At 53.2% G+C, this 16,878-nt stretch overlaps 1 protein-coding gene across 1 annotated transcript in view; it reads right to left on the minus strand.

The window, feature by feature from the left end:
• Positions 1 to 16,878, minus strand: part of KSR2 (kinase suppressor of ras 2) — a 124,602-nt gene that overhangs the window by 558 nt on the left and 107,166 nt on the right. The window lies entirely within an intron of this gene.

Genomic DNA, 16,878 nt, shown 5'->3' on the forward strand with positions numbered 1-16,878 from the left:
GCTGAGGATCTTGACTCCCTGTGTTTTCAAGAGTATCCAACAACCTGATGGTCAAGATGGGTCAGGGTGACCTGACAGGGGAAGTATGTCCCTGCCCAGGATGAAAGCTGTTCCGTAGAGGCTGTCACACTGAGACTGCTTTGCTACTTCAGGAGAAAGAGTATCAGCCATAAGTAAAATGAGGCAGTAGAAGAGAACATTCAGCTCCCCTTACCCTGAGTTACAGCAAAGCACTTACAATGGCAAGTGCTTTGAAGCCTGGCTACAGGGATCACAGCCTCAGCCTGGCTCAGCTCCTCCTCTCCCCATATTTCCAGCCTGGCACGGGGATACAGGAGGCAAAGCTAGCACTCCCCCGTGCCCAGTCCTGCCATCCAGTTCCCAAACAAACTGCTTTAGCTGATGGAAAACCATCTAGAGGAGAACATGTAATGAGTTTACCCAGCTCTCAGGGGAACCTCATGCAGCTGGGCATGACTTTCTACAGCCCTCGCATGGCTTGGGGGGCCATGGCTCATTGACTCCTGATGGGACCCTGGTTCTTACATGCCTACGCTTGCGTTTGATAACTTCAGCTCCCAAACTCTCTTCACGTTCCCCTCCCATTTCTTAGATGCTCTGGAGAACATTTCTCTCCCGGACTGTGCCCTGACATTTAGCAGCAAGCTGAAACATAGATGCCTTGTTTTCTTTTTTAAATCTGAACTTTGAGGAGAGAACAGAGGGCACTAGATCTGCAGGCTGGAGGCACTGACATGCCAAGGAAAACACTCTCCTGTCTCTCAAAAGCAGCACATTCAGGGCAGCATTTGCACCTTCAGACACCAAGCACCAAGCCCTCGTCTGCCAGGAGCTCCCCCCAGCACCCTAGTTGGAAAAAACAGGGATCTCAGGAGGAAGGCAGTGACACCAGCCCCAGCATTAACTCACTTGAGCTTTTTAATCCTCATGTGATGATGGCTGCTGACCCCAGACTGGCTTTTTACAGGCAAGTAAAGAACAAAGCAATTAGAGACCGATAACCCGAGCCAATGGATTTAACCCCTATTGCCCTTCTCCCATTACTCAGCCCTGCAGAGCAGTAGCGGCAGGCAAAGAGTTAAACGCCACCTGAGTAAGTCGGTGGGGAGTCACCTCCTCAAAGGCTAATTAACCGGGTGACACAAGCCCCACACCCGCAAATGGCCCTGACCAGAGGTCACTGGAGCAGGACTTGCGCCAGCCGTGAGGGGTTGTGTCACCTCATCCGGGCAGCCGAGCAGGACATCTCCAGATCCTCAGGCCACCTGGGGAGGGAACGTCACGTATTTGGGGAAGAGGGAGGTAAACAGAGATCTGCTTCTACAGGGAAGGTCCTATCCCTCTCCTCTGTCCTTTCCAGCTCCTCCATCCCTTCCCCAGCCAGAGCCTGTTTTCACCAGCAGCGCTGGACACAGCAGGACCCTGGCTGAGTCTTCCCCCTCTTCTGCAGGCTCTTTGGTGCCAGTGCCAAACCACAGGACCAGCTTCCTCCTCCCTGCCCAGGGTTGGTCTTTTCCTCGTCCTGCTCCCAGCAGTCCACCAGCACATTCCCTGCATCCCCCAGCCCCTCCATTTGTTCCCCCTGAAAACAAGGTCACCGTCACCCTGACGTCCGGGCAAGCCACCGATTCACACAGGACTCATTTCTAGTGTTATTAGCTGATGCCACAAGGATGAACGAGGCTTTGAAGGCAGTGTAAGCACCATGCAAGGGTGGGATTGTCAGCTTCCCTTCAAGGGGACAACCCAGTTATTTTCCCTGGATTTGTCACCAGCTACGCAGCACTCATGTACAGTCGGTGAAGTCTGTGTTCACATCGTGCCCGTCTCAACGGGGCCAAGGGCCATCTTGGGGACTGGCCAGCACAAGCCCCTGTCACTGCCAGGCATTCCCAGCAGCTCCCACAGGCAGATGCTCAACAGCAGGAGGAGATGATGCCTTTCAGCCCAGCTCAATCCCTGACTGCAGTGCTTCCAGGGAAGTGGGACGATGCTGAGCTCACTGGAAAGGGCCCTCATCCACCCCTAAGAGCTGAGAAACCTCGAAGTGTTACAGTCCATCATTCTTTTCCCACTCCCAATTTCCAGTTCTTTCCTCCAAAAAGCATATAGCAAAGATTATAATTTTTTACATATATGCAGCTCCAGCCTGCAAGATCCCAGGGAACAGCATTATTACTGAGTGCACATCGTTCGGCTTCCCCAAAACCCAGCGACACCTCAGCATTCTCTACAAGCAGAAAGAGTAGAAAACAATAGATTATAGCAATATCTAAGCTCCCAGCTAGGGTTTTCTCCAAGATGGGGGTGAACACCAGCATGTCCCCTACAGACAAGAGGGTAACTCACTCCTGGACCTTGCACACTCTCACCCGTGGGTGATCAGCAGCTGGCATCTCCCCTCGCCTCAGATGAGGCTCTGCAGCAGTAGCTGAGAACTGGCTGGAATCAGGGAAGGACATTATTTGCCCTTTGAGGACTTTTTTCCCCTCCCTCCAGCTCAAGCCTTTTCACTGCTTTTTCTCAGCTGCTCCCCAGAGTAAGAAAGGTCAGAAAACAGCCAGAAATCAGAGGGGCAAGCAAACAAATTGAAGGCAACCTGTCTCTAAGCCCCTGACACTTCTGATCCTTGGGGAAGAGTCAGACAAACATTTTCATTGAATCATAAAATCATTTAGGTTGGAAAATAACCTTAAGATTGTCCAGTCCAACCACCTTCCAGCTTCTTGGACAAACTCAGACTGAAGATGGGAGGGAGAGGGAGAAGTTTAGAGCAGAAGTCAGCAGAAGACACCTGGGAGCGCAAGGAAGACTTCCCCATCCACCCAGCATGGGTCAGGGGTTCCCCCATGTCCAGCTTCCAGGTTATCCTGGGACATCTTCAGGTCTGTTCCCAGAGGGGATACATTTCAGAGGAAACCTGAAGCATTCAACACCATGCAACGTGATGGGGAGACGCCAGCTGTTTGCAGTGCGGGTGGCTGAGCTGTGCTCAGCTCTGCCGAGTTCAGTTCTCCCTACAAGCATCATTAAGAGTCTGATTTACGAAACCAAGAGCAGTACTACATTTGCCAGGTTGTACATTTAAACTACTGGAGGTGTCACATCTAACTCCTTAAAACCAGTGAGCAGGGTTTCACTGGGGTGAGTGCTACTCAGGTGGAAACACTTATTTCACCCCTCAAAGACAACCAGGAGATGGCCGATGCCACGGGCAAAGCCAAGCTCAGCTCCCTGCCAAGCCACCCTGTTGAATAAACATCCACAGACGGTGCCATCCCACTCCCTGCCTCGGTTTCCCTCCCCTTTCCAAAGCATAAAACCAACTCAAATTACAGAAGAGCAACAAACCCTGCAGAGCTGCAAACTTGTAGCACCCCAGACAAGCGTTACAAAAAGCGTTAACTCTGATCTCGACACCGATCCACGCTGACATTGCTTGTTCGAAGGCTTTAATCAGCGTAGGGAAGAGCAGCAGAGCAGGCTCCCCTACGGCAGCGAGGAAGGCATTCGCTTAACAAACAAGCCCTACAAAAAGCAATAACGAAAAGCTTTTAGAGTCGCCAGATAACATTTCAAGCAACAAACTCCAGCACATATGTTAATTGGATGATTTGATTTAGAAAGCAAAGCGGAGGAGAAATCAGTCTTAGGAGCCTAACACAATCTCTTAACTCTCCCAGCCAGGAGCTGCAGGCTACGGAGTGCGAGGATGTACCCCACACCATCTCTTTGGCGTGGGCACTTGGGTTGCCCTTGCCCTCCCAAATCAATTTTGAGTCTTGCCTTTGCTGCGGTAATGGCTTACATTTTTACATGCCAGATTTAAATGGACACCATTGTCCTATTTAATTAGTTTTCATGGGATTTATAGCATTCAACGAAAAACCCTAGGGCTGATGGATTTATGCCCATTTAATTTTTACGACCCATGGAGCGTCAGTAAATCTGATGAGGAGCAATGGGATGCAACATATGCACAGTTACTGTAAACCTGCGTGTTTGTGCATCTGAAAATGGAGCATTAAAGTGATTCACTGGCAGCCAGCTCGCTCGTGCCAGCAGTTCTGCGCTCAGCTCCCATTTGGCTCAGACCGTCAGGGTGGTATATCTATGTACATGGTCTTTTAATCCTGAGACTATATAGACAATGTTCCCCCACCTATCTCTAACTATTCACCTCCCACCAACCTTGCCAAAATCTGCCTGGGAAGGAGAGAGCCCTTTTTGCTTCACAGCCAAACAACACACTCTCCCTTTCCATCCCCAGTGAATGAGGCTGGGAAGTGGCTATTTCACCTGGAGCATGACATTTTCTTCACCCTCAATAAACCTTATTTACACACAGGAGTAGAATTAAATAAGAGGTACTTTGCCATCTGTACAACACCCTGGTGCCAGTGCCCAGCGTCGAGCAATGCTGCAGAGCTGCTGGACCAATCCATGCAGCCATGGGAACCAGTGAGCTTGGGAAGGATGCTGCCGAAGGGATGAAGTGCTGAGGATCTCAGCCCTGGAGACTCCCTCACCTCTCCCACATCAGCAGGGCATGGGCGTTTGCACTGAAAACATGCCTATCACTGGTAAAAGAACAGTTAATAAAATAAATGCTTGCTTTCTGATATAAATAAATCTATGTCCATTCCCTAAGAGGGTTCATATGTCTCTAATCAAGGGGTTGTTTTCTGGAAAGCAGAACTGCACACATTTGCTCATGGCCATATCATTGGGCTAAAGCTGCCCCGGAACCCCACAACCTGCACATTTATCCAACTCCAGGCACTTGCTTTTGTGTTCATCCCAGTCATCCCCTTCTGGGGGATTAAACAGCCGAGGAATGCCTGGTCCTGTTGGCACAAGCAGCCACCAGCACACCTTCTAGGCAGTTGGATTAGATGATCATTGTAGGTCCCTCCCAACTGAAATATTCTATTCTATTCTAGCCAGTGTCCTGCATGCTAACCTCAGAGCAGCAATGCTAGAGGAGGCAGAACTGCACTGAAACTTTGCTGTAATTTAACAAAGTCCCTCATTCCTCTCCCCTTTGCCCCATCCAATAGGAGGTGCACCTCTTCAAGCAGACCGCAGGCAATACATTTCAATGTTGTCAAGACAACTGTGTTGACAAAATTCCCTTTTTTTTAGATGAAAGAGACAAGGTTTTGTTTTAATTTGGAGTTCAAGGCTTAGCATATTTCAGTAACATGCCTGACATTTCTCTTTTACTCTTTCATACAACATTTTATTGGCGCCTGTGGTGTGTGGCTAAAATGGAGTTTAGATAAAACCACCACTATTCGTCAATTCCACCACTAACCCCATCTAAAACTGATGTTCTTATTAGGGCTTGGCCCATCTGTAAAACATAAATTTCACCACCATCTATTTGCCAAGAGGATTGGAATTACACCAGTGACTCCAGTTTGACAAATGGGACCCATGTTAACGCAACACCACTTTGTCCTAAATGACAAAATAGGTAGATAGGAAATAAATGAGAAAATGACACTTGATGGATGGTCTCGAAATCCAATCGCAGCACGAGAGGGGAATCGTGGCTCCATTTAGAAAAAAAAAAAAAAAAGAAAAAGGGAATTTAAAAATCGCAGCATGTTGGTTGGAGCTGTAATAGCTCCAGAGCCGCCAGCCGGCATCAATAAAGTCAGCGGCAGATCTCTCGGCTCAGAGTTTGTCCAGGAATTAAACTCCCGGCTTATTTCAGCAGCTCACATTCTCATCCCCTCCTTTGCTGCTGACTCCCCCCAAACCTTCTAGCATAGTGTTAAATTTTCCTACTCTAACAAACCAGTGGGAGAAGTAACCCAATTAGGACACTAAATAGTAATAAACCTTATTGTTACCGATTTTCATAAAGAGCAACTCATATTACTACTTAAAAACCTCAGGAAAACATCAGGCTCCTCAGAGCACAAGCCTGGGTTCCTTGGTCTGGAGGCATGAGCCTCCTGCCAGGTCCCCGTGACAGCCTGTTGCTGGAAAGGCATTTTCTCTGTTCCCCGAGCATCACTAGCACCTCTCTTCAACATCAAAAGTGCAGAAGGACTAGAGGTGTGAGTCCCCACCGACGAATGTAGTACATGGAGTCAAAGCAGAGCTCTCGTCCTCTTTGTACCAGCATCCTTGGTGACTGCACAAGGCAAAAAAAAGGAAGATAATTTGATCCCCTGAGTTTCTGTCTGTGCTTTTCTTAGGGTTTTGCGTTAGCACTTGTTGCCATAGTATCAACGGTCGTGGCAAAGTTCTCTGGGGGCCTCCTGGGACCGATTCCTTGTCCCACAGAAGGGTCTGACTCTCATTTGTGCAGGATTGGGGTGGGGGGATGTGGAATTTTCTGCTTCCTAATTTTTGCTAGAGGTGCTGCCACTGCAAGCAAGGGTGTTCCTTAGAAGCAGCATCAGCCACATCATCCTCGTTCTGCCAGCATCTTTGAACATGGGTCTGGGCATGGGGCACTGTGACAAGAAAGCCATGAGTGCATGAGAGAGAGGAATGGAAATGGACCCTGATGCTCATTGTGTCCTGGGGCTTTTCCCTTTCTCCGTGGGACAGTCCCATGCTGGTGATGCTGCCTTTGGCTGAAGCAGCCCCAGCCTCTATCTCAAAAACAGAGTTTTTCCCCCATGCCAGAGGAGAAGTTTTTGACTTCCCAAGAGCCTGCTCCCCAATACTGGCACCATGAGGAGAGGCAGTGGTGGGGCGGACTGTCACACTGGGTCCACGGTCCCACAGTGTTGCAGCGGGACTGGAGCCCTTGGCCAAGACGTGTCACTGATATTTCCAAGAACATGTTCATTTTGATGGCTGGGGATGAAGAATGGGTCCTGCTCTGAAAAGACTGAGCTTTCACGACTTTCAAGGCAAGGAAGAACTGCACGTTTTCAGCATGTCTGAAAACATAAGCCTGAGACTGAAAAATGGGATTAAGACAAGCCTATCCTGGAAGGGCATTGTGAGTTCTCATTAAGCATTTCTGAATTGTCATGTAAAAGAGGAGCTATGGAAAGAGCTGCATTCGCATAAATACCTCTGGTTTTGTATACACACAGAGAGTACTTGCAGGTTTCCACGCTCTGCATATAGAACCAACATACTGACAACATATGGGCTTTCCAGACCGCGCGTTCCTCATGCCCACAGCCAGATCCCAAGCACTTGCTTGGCGTCATATCGGTGCTTCGCTCCACTCGCTTTACAGCTGCCATGTAGGGTGGCCATCCGGGGTACGTTGGGTCAGGTATCGCACACAGCCCCTCACAGATTTAATTTGGAACAAGCAGATGGGAGCAAACGTGCTTTCATCCAGCTCCAGACAGACAATGGCTTACAGATCCTTCCCTCTTCGGGACACAATATGTTTATTTTTGGCTATGTACGAGAGATCAGATTGTGTATATAGATTTGATTTAATGCACAGATACAATCAGAACAGCGTGAGCAGAGCAAAGGCATTTGAACTTCGTTTCGAGCCTCCTCTCAAAACTGGTCCCTTGCTATCAGGGTTGTATTTCTTTAGTGAAAATTGATGGTATCAACAAGTATCAAACAATATTCTCATTACTCAGGAAAGGTAAATGCTAATCTATGTGAGCCAAGCTCATGTGACTTATCAGTTACTATATATAGTTGTTTTCAGACACTGATTTAGGCAATCTGGCAGATTTCCTAAGCCTTTGTACAGATACACTACTGAAATGGCAAATACAAAATAACACGAGCAAAAACGGGGGGGGGGGAGGGAAGATGACAGGGTGAAAATGTCCCTGGGGGTCAGGGAGGACCAACCCCAGCCCACCAGCAGACACACAACATTAATTGCAAGTGAGGATTCAGCCCAAACCCCTCTGCCTAAGATGGCCTCTCTGGTACTCGCTCACAATCACCGCACTGACAGAGAGAATAAACAGAATTCAAAGGGCGCAAAGACTTGTCACTCTCCTTTGCTCATGAGGGAAGGTGATGCTTCTCCCAGTGCAAGTATCTGATTAGAGAAATATCCCCTCAAAACCCACGTCCGCGTAAGTCAGGACTCTGTACTGGGAGTTTGTTTGCCAACATACGCATGTTTTAAAACTGGGGAGTATATGACTGAGTTTGTAGCACCTTTAAGAAACTATCCTGGGTAATACAAGCTAGAAGAAAACAGAGAGAGGAAGAAATTGCTGGTGCCAACCCAAATTCTTTAAAATAAGACTTCCTCACCTGAGACCTTTAACAGAAAAGGCATAGCCAACCAAGATGTGAAGAAATCTCCAGGAAAGTGCTGTTTTGAACAGCCCCCTGCCCCAAAAGCCTCCCCACAGCTTTTGTGTGATCATCCCTGTAGATTCCGTTCTGCCGTCTGCCTGAGCCATCAGCATTTGGGGATGTAGAAGAGGAAGAGGAGCTGGCATTTAAAACATTTAAAGCGGTTGAACCCCCAACCACTGCAACTGCCCCCTGCGCTCTCCCACGTCTCTCGCGCCAGACAGCCTGTGCTCCCACGGGAAGGAAGGAGACACTTCCCCTCCATTTCAGTGAGAGGCGGATCAGCTCCTCGGGGGCTCAGCAGATAATTGTCAAGTTGCCTGCCAGAATTTCCTCTTGACAGTCATAACTTGAAAGCGTTGGAAGAAAATGTCTGCACCTGGGCTGTGGAGTCAGCGCACTCAGGGAGCACAGAGCTGAGGCAGGGAAAGACTCTGCGGGACTGGAGCTGGATAGGGCGATGCGCACCCACCCCTGCACCAGACGCTCCAGATGTGCGGGTACAGAGGTCTCTTTTCCTCTGCTTTGCCAGCAAAAAGCAAAAGCTTTCTACTATCTGCTGCAAACCAAGCCGGGAGCGAGACCACAGGCAGGGCAAGCTGGGTTCATCTCCTTTGATCCCTGCAACAACTCCCTTCTGTGCTCCCAGCGCATCTGGAGGGGCCTGCCGAGGTCCCTGGTGCGCGGGTGGGGAGAGGGAAGGGGCAGGATCCGGGCTGACCCCCGGCTCGCCCCGAAGGACAGGAGCCAGCCCTGAGCGGGACATCCCACGGCTTCACTCGGGCGCTAGAGCCGCATCGGGGGGGTGTCTCTCCCCCACCCCGGGCTGGATGGGGATCTTGCTCCCATCTCATTGCCCCGGGGACGGCGGGGACTCCCCGGGGCACAGGGGGAGCAGCAGGGGCAGGACCTGGCATGGGCCAAACACCCTCCCCAGCACTGGGGGTGGTGGCGGCGTGTCCTCCAGCCCCGAGTCCTCCCCGCCGGGGCCCGGGCTGCCGGGGGGGGCCCGGGGCTCAGGGCGGGCGGTGGTGCCGCAGCTTTCAGCACCCGGGACAGCTCCGGGCCCGCCGCGGCAAGGGGGGGACAGCCCTGCCCCTGCCCCCCAGAAGGAGCCCCCCGGGGAAAACCGCCCCCTCCCCGGGCAAACAGCCCCCCTGCCGTCCCCGGACAGATAGCGCATCCGCCCCCCCCCCCCGCCTGCCCCGGCCCCTCTCCCTTCCCTCCCCGGGCAAACTGCCGCCTGTCCCAGCACGCTGCCCGCCCGCCTCCCCCTCCCCGCGCTCACCGGCCACCTGCCCCTGCCCGCCCCGGGCGAACTGTCCCTCTCCCGGGCACGCCGTCCCCCCTCCCGGTAAACTGCCCGCCCGGGCAAGCCCGCCCCTCCCCCGTCTCGCCCCATACAAACTTGCTGCAAAAGAGTCGCGGGGGAGGGAGCTAACAGCAGCTTCGCTCCGTGCCCGCAGCTGGCACAGCCCCCCCAGCCCGAGGGACGCGGGGGGAGCCGAGGACGGAGGCGGTGGAGGAAGTTTGCAAAAGCCCCCGGGTGCGAAGGGACAGGGCGGGGGGGGCACCGACGGCGGTAGCACGGCGGGCAGCACGGCCCGGGGGGGGCGGGGGGCCGGGTGGGAGCCGCGTCTCGGCGCGGCCACCCGCGGCCTCTCTCCCCCCGGGCCAGCAAAGCGGCTTTCGCCGGGTAGAGCCCACGCGTGCCCGCCGCTCCCCTCCCCGCCCCGGGGCCGGCTGGGGCGCCTCCGCCGAGCCCCGGGCTCCTGCAGCCGGAGGCAGAGCCCGGCTGCCCGCACCGGCGGGGCTGGGGACCCGTTGCTGCCCGCTCCCCTCCCCAACCGCCCCGGCCGAGGGCTCGGCGGAGCGGCGCAGCCCCGGCGCCCCGAGGCGGGGAGCGCTTCCGACGGGCGCCCACGGGAGCGCACGGTCCCGCGGGGCTCCGCGCTCCGCGGCCGGTCCCGCACTCCCCTGCCCCGCCGCAAAGTTTCCCGGAGAAGCGGTGCCCGGGGCGGGACGGGGGACAGCCCGCCCGCCGCCCCCACCTACCGTGCGGCTGAGAGGAGCCGTCCCCGTCCCCGTCCCTGTCCCCGTCCCCGGCGCCGCCCGGCGCATCCCTCCCGGCGGCGGAGGGACGGAGCCCGGCGCGGCGCTGGGCTCGGCTGGGAGGGAGCCAGTCCTCGCTGCGCCCCTTTATCCCAGCATCACCGAAACGAATCCGCTTTGACGTCCAACCAGGGTTTTTATGGGTGTGGAGCGAGCCGGTGCAGCCCTCATTAGGAGACACTCTGCTCTCCAAATCATACATCTTTTATATAACCTCATTTCCAGCGTGGCTTTTCTTCCCCCTCCCTCCCCTTGCCGGGGAGCGTCGCCACCCTCCCCCCCCCCCCGCCCAGCTCCCCCACCAATTAAAGAACCGAGAGACACCCCCGGCCCCCACTTGTTGCCGGGAAGCTCCGCTCCGCTCCGCAGCGCGGCTCAGCCCGCCCCGAGGGAGCGGGGCCCCTGCCTGCCCGCTCGCTCCCCCACCAACTGCCTCCTCGGCCCTGGAAACCTGCAGCCCCCCACCTTCCTGCTCCCGGCTGGGCTGTGCTCCGAGGGCTGTAGAAAAGCCCCCTCTTTCCCTGACCGCAGGCAGCCCTTGCCCACTCTGTGCCCAGGGCAGAGGGGACCAGCCCCCGCGGGATTCCCCAGTGCCCCCAGCCCTGAACTAGGCAATGCTACAGCCCTGTCCCTCTCCCAGCTGCTTGTACCTCTGCTGCCAGAGCCCAGCCCGAGCTGCAGGCAGGGGAGAGGGTGAAGGGGCTCCTCCTCAGCCTGTTTCCCCTTCCAACTCTACCTGCCCCTGATAAGGCCCGGCACAGACCGAGGCTTGACATCAGTCTCCAGGCTTTGCAATTGTGCTCATTCCCATGGCAACAACAAACACACAATTATAGATATATAATATTATATAAACCCAAGCGGGCTCTCGGGCAGGAGTGCAAGGTTCACCTGCTCACAGCCTCCTCCCAAGCCCAGGAGGCAGCTCCCACCAGAGCACGGAGAGGTGGCTTCAGCCCCGTGAAGATGCTCAGCCCGCAGATGCCCGGCAGCTCCAGGAGCCAGCCCCGGGCAGCCCCGGCCTGCCTGTCCCGCTGCCTCTCCGGGGGCAGGCAAATAAAGCACAGCACAGCAGGCGATTCAATTACAAAACTTCCCACAGGGAAGAGGAAACCGAGCAGCCCTGTTCCTCCCCGGTACACAGGGAGTTTTGCAGAGGTGGCTATGGGGAGAGGACAGGCAAATGCAGCAGCAGAATTGAGGCTGGGGCTGCTTTCCTCATACTCCCTCCTCCTCACATTACCCATACATCAAGCTGTAATGCAGTGTCCAGGGCTAATGAAAACATAATTATGCCTATTTAGATGCAGGAAGACTAATCTAATGGTAAGCTACCCAACAACATCTGCTCTCATGCATTGGGCAGGGAGTCCTGCCCTGTGGAGGATTAGTAGGTGCACACCGGCAAAGAAGGGCTTCGCGACCCAGTCACAGGCTGAAAATTGTCAGCTTCATTCCAGGCTAAGGATAATTCAAAACCTTCGCCTTTCAGGGCTCACAGCTTTGAGCATGGCCTTAGTGCCGCAGGGCTGTGTGTGCTAGTGATTATGAGGGAAACTGGACCAGTGCCCCTTGGACGGGGGCACAGACAAATGGGGGGTGAGCAGAGTGTGGCTGGAGGTCAGGCTCATGCAAGGCTGATGGGTGTGATGGCACTTGTGGGGTGTTTGAGGGGACTCTGTGCTGCCAGAGCCACCTGGACACAGGACATGAGCTCCAGCCACCAGCACCTCGCAGCTCTTTTGCCCTCCTGCCAGTGAGGCAGATCTGCAGGAGGCAAGACCGTGCTGGGGAGGCGAAGCCCTGACTGCTGGGGTGCTTGGGTCCAGGCAAGCAGGGCTCCCCACCCTGCTGTGGGACACAGCTTTGGCAGGGCAGCTCACCCTCCCCACCACCACACCCTGCAGCCGCACCCCTGGCAGGACCCCAGCCCTCCCACTAGCCCAGGGCTTAAGGGAACCAGATGAGCTGTGCTCATCCGTGGGCCATGTCCTCACCACGGCATGGCAGCGCTTCCTTCTCCTGCAGAAAACTTAATGGGACAATGCTCATTTTCCTATCATCTGGAGCTTTGCTGAAGCCCGTAAATCCGGGCAAGTCAGGAGCAAAGTGTCAGTATGAGAAGGGAGCTGCTGGCCTGTGCATGTCCTGTGCATCCCTCTGAGCCAGGGAGGAGCCCCAGGTAGCCTTCCCTTCCAGCCCGTAGCCATGAGTCAGCCCGGGGAGGAAGGGTTGGAGGTTCATAAACAACTAATGAAACAGATGTTGGTCTGTGAATGGAGAAGGTGGAGCGAGACCCTCTCCAGCCCATCTGCACCCGCTGAGCCCCTTCCCACACAGCTCTCAGTGTGACAGCAAATGTTTTGCACCTTCCTCCCTCCAACAAAGAGCATTTGTGGACAGGATTTCTCCACAGGAAGCACATTCCTGTAATCCTGCCTCATCCTACTTGGGTAGCTGAGAGCCCCAGAGAAGAAACCCCAGCTCCGGGGAAACCGCTCCATGCCCAGCCCTGCCGAGCCAGCCTCAACCATGGAAGTTGCTTCCCCCCTTTTCACAGCTGGGAGCAAATACAGGCAGTGCTACCGAGCACGTTATCCCCCAGAACTGCCCAGGAGAGGGAATAGCCTCCTCTCTGCCCCTTGCACAGCTGCTCCCCGGTTCCCCCTCTCCTCTGAAATCAGCTCAGCGCTGCTTGCTTCTGGCCATATGCTGCCAGCGGTCAGAGAAGCCAAATATAAACACAGCAGCTAATGCTCACCCAAGTTTCCTTTCCCTCCTCCTCCCCCCCGCCCCGAACCTGGGCTCTTTTCCCTCTCCTGCCGCCCTTCATCCTCACCCACCTCTCTTTCGGGAGCTGGCGGCAGCTGTGGGCTCCGGCGGGGAGGTCGGGTGCGTGTCAAGGAGCTGGCGATGGGTCTGTCTCGAGGGGTGGGTGGCTGGCAGCCGGCTCTGCTGCCGGAGCTCACAGCCTGCCAGCGGGAACGTGCCGCTCAGGATGCTCGGCTCTCTAAGATCCTTAGGAAACCGTGGCCTCGGCACAGATCACACACACAATATCCCCAGCAGCCGCAGCTCTGGAGTTATTCGGCTGCTATTTCTATGCAACTCGAAATGCGTTCGAGGGATTACTGCCCGGGGAATAAAGAAAAGGCTAAACATATTTATACTAAAGCTTAAGGAGCCTATGTAACTGCACACACACACACCAGCTGATAGGGGGGTCTGGCACAGAGGCTGCAGTGATTTGGGACAAATCCCAGGATTGTCTGTCTGTGCTCTAGTTTAGAGCAAGTGCCTATGCTGGTGCTTGCCTAGAGGTGGCAGTGAGCCTTCGCTCTTGTCCTCTCCCCGAGCAGAGCAGAGCAGCACAGGAGGGCCTGGGAAGTCCCCAGCTGAGCTGGAGCTTTGCGCTCTCTGCTGGGTTGGCTGCAGGGGAAGTGTTTGCTGTGGGCACAAATACAGGTACCTGTGCCCACCTGGCACACGCAGATCCCAGCCAGGACTTGCAAGGAGGAGTCAAGCTGCCTCCTTCCTCTGTCCTCTATGCGTGTAATGCACACCCATGCCACTGGCTCAGGGGGGATTTCTTCAACATCCTCCCCTCTTCAAGGTGCATGGGGAAAAGATGTGCGTCTGATCAAATCCAGGTTGCCTTTAAAACCTGGGAGGACCTGGCCAAGAGAGTTTGCTTTTAGAAACATCCCTGTGCCAGCTCCCAGCTCCACTAGCCCACAAGCTCCAGGGCATGTCTGGGGGGAAACACTTTGCTCCCCACTTTCAGGAGCTGTAACAAATCTTGAGCTACCACTCAAGGATGTGGCAACGTGAAGTCTTCCAGCACAAACACTAATGTCAGCTTTTCCCCAAAACTGTCCCTCCCTTCCAACAAGACACCCGTAAATCCCACCAAAACGCAAATATATGCCTTAAACCTCCTTGCACCGGGGGTTAGAGTTCAAAACATGCTGCTGGAAAGATTCTTTCAGAGCATATCTCACAGCCTCCAAGGGTATAAAGTGGGTTATAAAGGGTGATCTCTCTCTCACACATACGTGTGGGCACGCATGCACACACCAAATCTAATAAAAAGATATTATTCCAGGAGTATTTGGCTTCTGGCATTCAACTAACTCGAGCTTCGTACAGACACCAAAGAAATGAAATTATGGGAGCACACAAACAAGAAATTCCAGGGGGATGAATTAATGTTTCATCACTATTACAGGGCAGAGAAGTACCTGTCTGTCTTCCCTTGCATTTCTTTTTCTTGTATTTCAAAATATGAACCCCCTACCTTTAAAAGTCACAGTAGCATGTTTCCTCCAGCCCAAGCCCTAACCACCTTTCCATCAAAATCAAAACTGCTTTCATTATCATCTAAGGACATGTTGGAGGGCTGACAAACACACCAAAGTTCAAGGACTTCTTGTAAATCCAGGGTCTAATTTAGACAGATTAAAAAACCTGCTTTAAGACCTTGCTTCACAGGCTGAAAGGGGTTCGAGTTACTTCTGGGTTATTCAGATGCAAACACTGTTTTGAAACACAAGTGCCTGAGCCATCCACCAGCAGCTGTAAGTTTGGGGGCAGATGCTCGGCAGCGGCAGAGCTACATGACTCCACTGAAATCAGCAGAATTGAACTCATTAAAGCCAGCTAAAACCAGCCAGTTCTCAGTATTTTATACCATCTGAGTCCCTATTTCCAGCCCATTCCATTCTAGTGGGATCCAGCCCCCGAATGGTACCTTTTAACCTTTGGATCAATTATCTGGGTAATTACAAACTAGAAAAATCACTTTTGTGTCAACCTTAAACAGTATATTTAGAGATGTTATTTTTTTCGATTAAGTGACACATTTCAGAGGACTGTAGGTTAAAGACTCTTTTGAAAAGATCCAAATCCCTAATCTTAAATGAAAAGTTATCACCGGAGGACCTTGGGGTGGGTGGTGACAAACACAGGAAAGGGCCCTGCGTCAGCCAGCGCCCTGGGTAAATAGGGACGGGGAGGAGAGCGGAGGGCTTGGAGCAGGCTGACAAGCCTGATAAGCCAAATCTGCAACGCATTCATTGCAAAAAAGAACACAAAGCAAACCCAAAAGCAGAGAAACAGCTGCTGTCGAGTTCTTAATTTCTAAAAAAGAGCAAGAAGAAAAATAATGCCAAAAATACTCCACTACCCACTAGCAAAGCCCCTCACGTGCCTCCCTGCAGGATGGGTGGGGAGGGAGGCTCCAGCATCCCTACCTCCCCCACCTCCCTGACCCACTTAAGCCAAGCAGCGTATTTGGGGCACCCCACGAGGAGGAGCGAGCTGTGCAGCCCCTCCATCACATAGACCCCAGTTTCTTCCAGCCTGGATGGAGCAGCAAAGTGATGCAGCCCCAGCTGCATCGACCAAGGTGAAGGCTACAAATTACTCACAGCCCCAGAAAAAAAAACCCAACACCACAGAAAAAGCCTTGGGGGATGCACAAGCATAGGGGAACACAAAAATGTTGGTCACCCACCTCTGAATCAGCACCATTTGGCCGCGGCCAAACAGCAACTGAGGATCTTTCACAGCCTAAACGTGTGAGTCAGCAGCTCCCCCAAAAAAGGGAGAAAAATAAGAAGTCAAGAGACAGAGCTGTGTTTTTTTCCCCCTTTTCTTCCATAGATCAAACAAAGAAAGATGGTGCTCAGCCTTTCCACTGACTGGGGAGAAGTTTGCAGAAGCTATGCCAGGAATTTAGAATTATTTCTGGAAGGATTTTAATGGGATATTGAAACACTGCTGTAATTTAAAGGTATTAAACAGCTTATTCTATTTAAACCAAGATGAAGCAAACCCTTCCACAAACCACTTTGATTTGAGCCGATGAATACTAGCATGGCCAGGAGAGCTTGGGAGCCTGACGCGAAGCCCTGGCAGCAGGTTTGAACGTGCCAGGTTGAGTTCACAGCTTTTTACTTTTCTTTTTTTTTTTTTTTTTAAAAAAAAAAAAAAAAAAGCAAGCTATTTACAGCTTTTTGGCTACCTCTAGATGCAGCTCGGCCTCACCTACCTCTAGGCTGCAAGAGGCTCCCCACAGCCGAATCCTGGCTCACATGCAGCCCCTCTTGTTTCAGGCTCCTGAAAGCAGGGATGACCTTACTAATGAAAGAGAATCAGGGCTCAGCAGCTCACCAGTGTCACCTGTGAGAGCTTCATTAGCACCAGGGACCCCATCCCCAAGCGGGGCTGACATCAGCTCTAAGGTTGACAAAGACTTTGCCTGTGGTCGCAAACATCCTTGATGCTTCCTTGCAAGGTCACTGGTGCCATGTGCATTTCAGCCCAAATCCCAGCCCCCTGCTTGGTGTCCCGCCCATTCCAGCCACCTGGGACCCATTTTCATGCAAGTCACAAAAACATCCTATTTTTGAGGTCTGAACCCTCCCATTAAATTTGGTCAAAATTAGCTGGATTTGTTAGGAAGAGACAGATGGATAA

This window comes from Athene noctua, chromosome 17 (assembly GCF_965140245.1).
Source record: "Athene noctua chromosome 17, bAthNoc1.hap1.1, whole genome shotgun sequence".
NCBI lineage: Eukaryota > Metazoa > Chordata > Aves > Strigiformes > Strigidae > Athene > Athene noctua.